Here is a 10,089-nt window from a genome sequence, read left to right as displayed (position 1 = left end):
AAGTCACTGTCTGAATAGAAGATGAAAGCAGAAGTGTCCTGTTCACATATTACTGTAAAAAATTATTTAAGATGTCTGAGTTCTGCAAATGGACAATCTTTCTTTCTCTGAGAAGGAAGAAATGATGCTATGCTAAGAATTTTTTTTTTTTGGTGTAAATCAAAAGCACTAAAACAAATTCAAAGAGAAAATCAGGAGTACGGGAAGCAGGAGTTCCTGTGTCATGTCAGCTACATGATTTTTGCAAGGTTGTGTGAGATTACTCCTTAATCTTTCATTAATTATTTTTTTTTAATTATACATATAAAGTTGAATGAAGTAGCGTTTAAAACTTTAACCAGGTTCTAAAATCTTCCATCCACCCCACCAATACATAATTATATATACACACAGAGAGACTTTTCACAACAACCTTGCCTATTATTCCCATAGTCAGGACAAATTGAAAGGACACATTTTGTTGTTGTTGTTGTTGTTGTTTTCTTTGTTCTGTTTGTTTTTTTACTTCAGATCTCCAAAATTTTTCTTGTCGTCACAAAATTAGCCTTGAGGAAGTAGGAACCACTTACAACTAAGACTATATTCACTCATTAAAACCCCACAAAATTCCCACAAAAGCACCGACCCACAAAACTGTATTCGTTTACCTTTCAGTTGAGTTGACTCAGAAAAGTGAAAACAAGATTGTCTGGTTGTTCTCCACTGAACTGCCCCAACTAAGCCACTTGTTTAGTTGGGGTTTTTTTTGTTTGTTTGTTCATTTTTCCCCCTCTCATGTGTTTTTTTTTTGCCTTTAATGTCTTCAAATAATCTCTAAAATGTTTACATTCACATAATTACAGAGTATTTCTGGCCTTGCCAGATTGGTCTGTCCTTGCCTTGTTTTTCTGTTCTTCAGTTACTTCAGAAAAGTAGGTTTTGCAAAACAAGGTAGAAGCTCTAAAAATGCACTTATAACTTTCCTGAGTGCTTATAAAGACAGGTACATTTTTCATCTGGAATTGGGTGGGAGGAATGGGACAAATTCCTCTCACATCCAAACAACAAAAACAGCAACTCAGAAATTTTTTTTAAGTGCATTTAAACCACGGAAAATTTCTTATTATTAAATCGTTAATTTTTAGTAACATTAAAAATACATGGAAAATTAAGAATTCTATTTTGAGAAACTTGGGAGAACATTGTCTGATCTTTCTGGTGAGAGTTTTTTCTTTAAGGATAACACAGGCAACTCCAGAAACCAAATGCTGGGCTAAAAAAAAAAAAAAAAAAAAAAGTTTCTGAGCAAATAAGAATACTCTGAAGCACGACAGCAGCAGTAATTAATTTATTTAAATGATAAGAAATGATTACCCTGAATTTGTCAGTCCTTTGCTTATCACACTTCAGGGGCCTTCTCTGCTAAGGGGAAATCCTGTGTTTCCTGAGGAAAAAAATGGCATTTCCTGATGCTTTGATCAAGGTTCTTTATAGATTAGAATAGCCTGGGGATTTCCCTAAACTATGGTCACTGAGGAGCCACCTGTCATGTGTGGAGCAAAATATACACTTGTCTTCCCTTTTTATTAAGAGGAAACTGCAAATCGTGTTGAAATACCACCCAGCTACTTCTGTTCCCTGGTTTTTTAACCACACAAGAAATAGCAAGTTTTCTTCCTCCATACACACATATATTCATTATATATATATATAATTATATATAATTATATAAAGGAAACTGAACAGTTCAGCAGACTTATTGTTCATTATTGTTTGTGCATTTAATAACATTAACCAACACCAAAACCTGAAACATGGCGACTTCAAATTACCACCAAATTACAATTTAAAATAGAAGCAGTGTCTCTTCAAGCATCTGACAGAAAATTCAAGAAAGATGAATTATATTTGCAAGAAGTATTGCGTGCAGAACAGCAATTATTAAAATCCTTAGTATTTATGCAGCCTAGCCAGTCAAATTATCTGACAGGCTGAAAAACTTCTGTCATATTCCTTTATATGAAATCTTTCGGAGCCCTGAAATTTCTTTCAGAATAGCTTGGCAAGTATGAATAATGGATTACAGTGGGCAAAATCTGATTTCCCAAATCAACACAATAAAACCAGGCCTTTATTCATGAGATAAAATAGGAAGTTTTCAGTTTAAAACCTATTTTCAAAATAGTAAAGGTCAATGACCTCACAGTGAAAATATGTCTTATTTGAAGGAGAGAGCATTCATTTACATATGTATTCTATTATAAGTTCAGAACTGCAGTTTGTTATAAAATAATAAAAAACCTAGATTGACCCTCCAGACTCTATATAATAAACCAAAACCGAACCATTTGACCCCAAAATTCACGATTACAATGGTGAGTTGCCTCAGTTAAGGGCCCAGATATGAGCTACAGCCATCTGCACCTGTTCACATATTTTTATAGTATTTTTTTTTTATGTGAATTTTTTTGGGAGTGGGAATATAATGCTTTACACAGGAGTAATTTCATACTGAAGAAATAAATAGACCACTCCGTGTCTAATAAGTGTTTGCATAACTCAAAAAAGGAAAGAACACTGAATAAAAAAGCAAGATGTTGAACCATGATGTTCTTGGGAAAAGGAGGACTACAGTGGAAGTGAAAAACAGTGAAGGAAGAGATCATCCAGATTCCTGTAAATCACACACAAGATCAAATGAAAGGAATTTTCTGCCAGAAGAGGGACTGGCAAGTTCTTTCAACAGGTGCACAAAACTTGACATGGAAAATTACTCCACTGCTAGGGGAAAACAGAAACTATTCTAAAAGTTTTTAAATATAGCCTCTTTAGCAAATGCAGTAAATAACTTTACAAATGAATCTGAATAGATATTCAAAAGTGGTAAAAAGAACAACTCAAAAAGCCCCCCAAAAAAAAGCAAAATTGTTTTTTTGCATTCAATTCATTGGAGGACAAACCTCAACATTAAAGTGTTATTTACAGTCCATAAAAGCTCTAGTAAAAAAATAGTTCAAAAATTTGTTTTGCATCTGAATTCATTTAAATGCCCAACTGAACAAACTAACAAAAACACCCTGGATAACTGCTACTGATAAGATGACTCTTCCACTTTAACAGCCACAGCCTGAGATTTCTATCCTTCCAGTTTAATTAAAAGGACAGAAAGTTATTTTTCACATGGCTTTTTGGAGATAAAAGAGATTAAACATTATATCGCCCCATGCAGGCTTCATATCTAGGAGTGCAATTGCCTGAGGATTTGAAGAACACTTACCTGGAAATAAAGAGATAAAGATACATAAATTTAACCCTGAAAGAACAAATAGTAGCGTGATTCTTTGAAAGAAAAGAGAATTCTCCTAGGCAGATGTAGGCTGCATGACAACCTACATATTAGCAAATAATTGATTTTTTTTTCATTAGATAACTAATGAGCAGCACTGCCACTTGATCAGAAGCATTACGAGTTGCCAGGAAATCTTGCAGTGATAAACACTGACGAACTAAACCAGAGAATCCAGATTAATAACAAAGGACATGCTTATTTTGGAAACTAGGGCTCTGTGACTGCTTCTCAGGTGGGAAACAAGATAGAAATTTGTACAATTATCATTAAAGTGAATAATATTTCTTTAATTCAAGTGTTTATTTTGCAAAACCTCTGCCAATAGATAAAAAAAATAACATTAATTGCTTTAAATGGGAGGCATTCCTCATGTATTTTTACTTCCTTAAAAGCCTCCTTTGGTATAACACAGTGAGATATTAGATAAAAAGAGCCACTTGTCTCTCCATCAGACCATCCAACCCTTGCTTCTTTACCACATTTTCTTTTATCAGTTTTCCTATCGTTTGTTTCATTTCACTATAAAATATATGCCTATATTTACTGAAAATGTTTACTGGGAGCTGTTTGTTTGGGTTTTTTAAAGTGTGGAAAAGGAATAATTTTTTTTCTAGAACTAGAGAGGCTCAGTGATGTGCAAATACATTGCATTATACAAAGCAAGTATGGTGAAATTATTCATTAAGGAAATAGCACGTGTTGAACTTCATGATAACTTTCTTTCATGGGATTGAAATAGAAAATGATATGCTAATTTTCTTTCTACGTTATTTCATTATGTTCCATCCAGAAGAGAAAATTTCTCCTTTCAAACCTGCACAGAGGATCTCGATGCCTATATTACATTCATTTTGCTTCAGTGGCACAGAGGATCTTGATTCCTATGTTATACTCACTTTGCTTCAGTGCAAATCTTGATTAAACTTGATGAGAAAATTGAAATTCGATACACATTTCCCTCCAACCATGCCCACTCTTTGATGGAAACTGTATTTGAAAGGTAAAACATTCATCATCTGGCCCAAAGCTTCATCCTCTGGAAGAAAGACATCAGATTGAAACCCACACAGTTATTCTGACTCATTCTGTAGGATCCAGTTCCTTGTTAGCAACAGAGTGTTTCTTAGCTAGAGCTCAGACAATGGACAAGCCATTATTGTGTTTGTGTGTAATTTTTTTGCACACAAATATGTGGGCAAGAGCATGCCAAGTACCTAAAATCTGAAAAACTTGCTTAAGATCCCAATGTTCCTAAGTCTCAGGTAATAAAATCCTCTACACATGTCTACCCATGTGCTGATGGGCATGATGGGCAGATCTCCCATGGTGGTTGGTCACCAGTGGTGTCCCCAGGGATCAGTGTTGGGCCCAGTCCTGTTTAATGTCTTTACTGATGATTTAGATGAGGGGATTGAGTCCATCATCAGCAAATTTGCAGATGACACCAAGCTGGGGGGAGTGTGGATCAGCTGGAAGGCAGGAGGGCTCTACAGAGGGACCTGGACAGGCTGGAGAGTTGGGCTGATTCCAAGGGGATGAGGTTCAACCAGGCCAAGGGCCGGGTCCTGCCCTTTGGCCACAACAACCCCCGGCAGCCCCACGGGCTGGGACAGAGTGGCTGGAGAGCAGCCAGGCAGGAAGGGAGCTGGGAGTGGGGATGGACAGGGAGCTGAACAGGAGCCAGACTGTGCCCAGGGGGACAAGAAGGCCAATGGATCCTGGCCTGGCTCAGGAACAGGGTGGCCAACAGGTCCAGGGAAGTGATTCTTGCCCTGGACTCAGCACTGGTGAGGCCACCCCTGGAGTGCTGTGTCCAGTTCTGGGCCCTCAGCTCAGGAAGGACATGGAGGGGCTGGAGCAGGTCCAGAGGAGAGCAACGAGGCTGGGGAAGGGACTGGAGCACAAGTGCTGTGAGGAGAGGCTGAGGGAGCTGGGGGGGCTCAGCCTGGAGAAGAGGAGGCTCAGGGGAGACCTCCTCACTCTCTGCAACTCCCTGACAGGAGGGGGGAGCCAGGGGGGGTTGGTCTCTTTTCCCAGGCAACTCTCAGCAAGACAAGAGGGCTGGGTCTGCAGCTGTGCCAGGGGAGGTTTAGGTTGGATATTAGGAAGAATTTCTTTCCAGAGAGGGTGCTCAGCCATTGGAATGGGCTGCCCAGGGAAGGGGTGGATTCTCATCCCTGGAGGTTTTTAAGGTGAGACTGGATGTGGCATCAGTGCCATGGGCTGGGAACCACAGCGGGGTTGGATCAAGGGTTGGACTTGATGATCTCAGAGGTCCCTTCCAACCCAACTGATTCTATGATTCTATGATAAGAGCACAGGGATGTCTGTTTGTGTTGCATTTAAGCCCACGCTGTTACTCTGCACCAATTTTTTGGATGACCCATATAGTCGTACATTGGGCAGCGAGCTGGAAGAGCTCCTTCCAGCATCTGGAAGTCCTCCCACAGTCTGACATTCCCTCCAGCAAGCCCCAGTCTGTACCCAAGAAATATGAACGTCGCTGTGTGTGACAGTGATGCTCAAAAAGGCGCAATGTAACTTTTTAGAGACAGAATTTAGCCTTTAAACAGCAAGGTATTTATTTAGGCAACGTTGGAGAGCAGCCAGCTCGTGCTGGACAAACTTACTCTGCCTTCTCAGTGAAAAGACAGGATTATATACAATTTCTACGAGGGATTGCAATATTTTCACACACATATTCATACAATTGCAACATCTAGTTATAATATTCATAATAGGCAGAGTCTGGGCGGAGTCTGGGGTGGAGTCGCCTTTTTGGGGTGATGTTCAGTGGTCATTCCTGTTTCTTCAACCTCATGGGGTTGTATTTTCACTCTTCTTCCTCGGCTGAACTCTTCAACTTTCTTGATTTTTGCTGACTTCATGGTGAATTTTGCAAGACTTTGGACTCAAGCCCCTATTTCATACCTTATCTATTCATGTTCTTACCCTATTTTTATTTATGTAGGTGTGTGAGCATTCTTTTGGTGTGCAGTACCATCTAATCCCTAAGCCCTGGTTTCTGTCTCTAGCTAAGCAGTACATTCTAGCTAAGCATTACAATCTTCTGAGCAGGAGACTCCCTGGATCAGTATTCAGAGTTAACTCTTTAGGCCCCAGCTCTGTTTCAAGAGGGTTACCAAAACATCAGCTTCTGGGACACATATCACCAGCTCCAGATCTTGGGATTTACTGCCACGAGAGGTCATAGGGGTTGTGACTTAAGGCACTAAAAAAGGATTTTGCATTCACACGTAAATCAAGAACATTAAAAAAAAGTGCTTTGGACAGGATAAAAATATAAATCCTCATACCTCAGGGCATAAGCCAGTCGTTGCCACTCCTGTCAGAGGAAACTGCCTACACAAGAATTTCCAGCAGCCAAATTGGCAGTTTGCAGTGTCTTCCTCTGCAGGATCTGTCACTGTCAGGCTCATGCCACTGTGCCAGATGTAGCACTGCCCTGATCCAGAGAGGCAATCTCTTAATTTTGGTATTTCCTTTATTTGGACATAACAAGGTCTCCTATCTTGTTCGGTCGAATCGTTCTCTTATTAAACTTCAGTAAATGTTCATTAAGCTGTGTCACAGCATCATTCTAACGTTCCTGAAATCTGCTTGTACCCAAATTTATATTTAGGCCCCTAGAGATGCTCAGCTGATTACACACACTCTTTTGAGACACAACCTTTGTCGTTTTTTTTTTTTCTCTGCACGACAGGGTTTTAGCACTGCTGACAATGGAAAAGCTCCAGTTCTTTAATCCTTCGTCTATTTGCAGAAATTACATGACAGCACTTCAGCTCAGAGAGGGGCTGGCTCCAGAATCCCTGGCAGCAAGGGCCTCTGCCTCCAGGAATAGACACACAGGTACTTCATAGCCATCCTATCCCAGGTCCAGGAAGAACATGGAACTTGTTAAACCTGGAGGCATAACATCATGTTATTACAGAGGTAATAAGGCTCCACAAATTGTAATGAACCAAATTCTCAGCTGCTGTAAATTGATACCCATCTACCTACATACAACAGCCATTTCTGGAAAAACATACCCAGACCACCAGGTGTTGCTTTCCTCCCTGACTGCAACATAGGGACAGTTTTGTAAAGGGTCAGCAAATAATGAACAGAAATATTTTCTTTCCAGTTCACATTTAAGTCACTAAATCCTCTCTAGCAAGAAAAAAATTGATTGACCTTTGACTACTAGTTCCCAATTAATATTTTACAGTATCTTCTCTTTAAGTGAGACAGAATTAACAAAATATATCCCTATTTTCTATTTAGGTAGCAAAAGTGGACCTTGAAAACTATTTCATGCAGAATGCCCTTGTCGCTGAAGGAGCTCATATAAAAAATTTTTTTTCATATATTTCCTTCTGGTGTTTGTCACATTTTGATATCTGTTATCAGTCTCAAAGTCCATGAGCAAATATTTCAACGTTTATTTTTTTTTTATCTCTTAAAAAGTACTAGATGAAGGTGCAACTGCTCTTTGTTATGATTTTATAGGTTAAATAGGGTCTCTCTTAAGCCATCCTTCATCCATGTGCCTCAGACCTTGCTGAGTTGGCAGCTGAATTCCATTCACAAGCTGCTGTGGCAAACTCCTGGTGGCTAATCATTTTAATATCTGAGACTTTTTCATATTTTTGTACCACCATCATGTACTTCCATAGTCATTAAATGAGAAGTAGTAATTAAATAAAGAAATATACATTCACAGAAATAAATCTTGTCCATTTTGATCAAACAAGTTGAATAGGGCTGATGCAGTTTGTGCTTTATATCACGGTCAGAGTTTCCCTATACAGAGAGATGGTACCTGTTAAGAAGTGCTTCAGCATACTTCAGCATACTAAGATCCTTCAGCTGTTCTTCCACTGCCTTTTACTATTTCACAGAATAATATGTGATATATTTAAATCAAGAGGTGATGAATATGTTTCTTAGGTATCTCCTGGGAAGATTTGTGGAGGTAATAAAAATTAAGGAAACTGGGGGAGTGTTGAACATGGAAACTGTTAACAGAAGGAACTGTCCAGGGGTGAGAGGAACACATTCAGACTGGATTTTTAACTACAGAGAAATTTCTGTAGCTATTAGTATGTGGCAAAATCACCTACTGACAGCACAGTAATTTCCCTTTAATGGTCAGTAGTTTCTTGGAAAATTGTGAAGTATATGTCAGGTTTTTCTGTTAGTTGCACATCAGTGTCAAATTCTGGTACAGACATAAGGCTTTCTAGGACCCAGGGAATGCAGTTTTGTTAAATAGAAGTAATGTAGATAATTGTAAATTACCTGGGGGCAAGTTACATAAAGCTTATTTATATATTATTAATATCGTCCATTATTGAGTAGCAATAGTATACAACAAAATTATAACGTTCTGTTCTTTAAAAGGTGTCTACTATGATTTGTCTCTTAGGGAATCTACTAAAAGTTTCTCTTTTTTTTTTTTTTTCTACACTCATTTTATACAGTGAAATTGTTACTGAAGTTCAGATCTTAATTTTGAAGAACACATATAAGAGTTCAGAACTTCCAAGCTACATTTATTTCCTACTGCCTGCAGAACTTATTGGTCTGCTTATACACTACTTATACAGACATATTTTCAGGTGTATAGTGTATTTTGCAATAAAACTGACTTACAGTTTTTCGTAACAGTCTCCAGGGTATTTTTTCCCCTCCTTTTGCAGACTTTCTTCTTCTGATATTATACTTTAGAGAGGAGCTTTGGCATATCATGTCAAATTGGGAAAAAAAACACGTGAAGAAGGCAAGTTAGAGGAGGGGTAATTTCAGAATTCTAATTAGTGACTCATGAAAGCCTTTACTTTTGACAGCATCAAAACCAAATCTGTTATAAAGTCACATGCTTTGGGACATGTATGCCACAAAGCAGTTGGGGGGGGGGAGCATGATCCTGGTGTACCTTTCTTTCTTCCATGATCTTGACCCTCATCTTTAACTTACAAGAACTGTCTGCAGCAATAAAATAGTAGGCAGGTAAGAAACAACCACATTTCTGTATTTTCTGAGCAGATTGCTGTGCTCTGGTGGCAGTTGCTCATGGTCAGAGCTGCTCCATGCCCGCCACCTTTGGATCCTCTGCTATTCCAGATCCTCTTTTTTAGCTTACTGCTACCTCAGGTTCAGAATTTTTACTTTTGAGTAGGCTATCAAATCAGCAGTTAAATGAATCACTGAAATGTCACTGAAAGGAGATGCTATTAAGGAGATAAATCCCCGTTATCTGTATTTTTTAAGATTCCAGAGATTTTGAATTTTCTAGAGACATGCTACCTATTATTCAGATCCAAAAGAAATAGGTGAGACTGAATTTGCACCAAATGAGTCTTGAATCATTAGAAAAGGGTAATTTTCAAAACTGAGATCCTCAGGATTAACACAGCTCTGGAAAAAAAAAGTTATAAATTATTTACTCTCTCTATATGTGCATTAACGTCTGTGCTTAAGGCTACAGAGCTCCTGACAAGCTTTGCCTCTTCCTTGTTTTCTGTAATAAAGACTTGCCAGATGTTTATTTGCAATTTTAGATAACTACCAAGTAAATCACAGGATTATTTTTCTTTTGGTAAGGTTTAAGTACAGACATGACATTTCAGTCAGTGACATAGTTTCTTGTCATTATATATAAAGTTCTTAAAAAGCAACAGTTCAACATTTGAATATATTATACTGAACCACATTGCATCAGTTGCTTGCTTCAAGAGCTGTCAGTATTATAG

The 10,089-nt window shown here is 38.4% G+C and overlaps 1 long non-coding RNA gene across 1 annotated transcript; it reads left to right on the top strand.

The window, feature by feature from the left end:
- The first annotated feature begins 7,155 nt into the window (after positions 1-7,155).
- On the top strand, positions 7,156-8,996 carry LOC135406917 (uncharacterized). The gene is made up of 2 exons (XR_010426579.1): positions 7,156-7,285; positions 8,818-8,996. It is a non-coding gene; the product is annotated as an uncharacterized LOC135406917 (long non-coding RNA).
- The last annotated feature ends 1,093 nt before the right edge of the window (positions 8,997-10,089 follow it).

This window comes from Pseudopipra pipra, chromosome Z, assembly GCF_036250125.1.
Source record: "Pseudopipra pipra isolate bDixPip1 chromosome Z, bDixPip1.hap1, whole genome shotgun sequence".
Classification (NCBI taxonomy): Eukaryota; Metazoa; Chordata; class Aves; order Passeriformes; family Pipridae; genus Pseudopipra; species Pseudopipra pipra.
The sequence above is the reverse complement of the archived record's forward strand: the minus strand, read 5'-3'. Positions and strand labels throughout refer to the sequence as shown.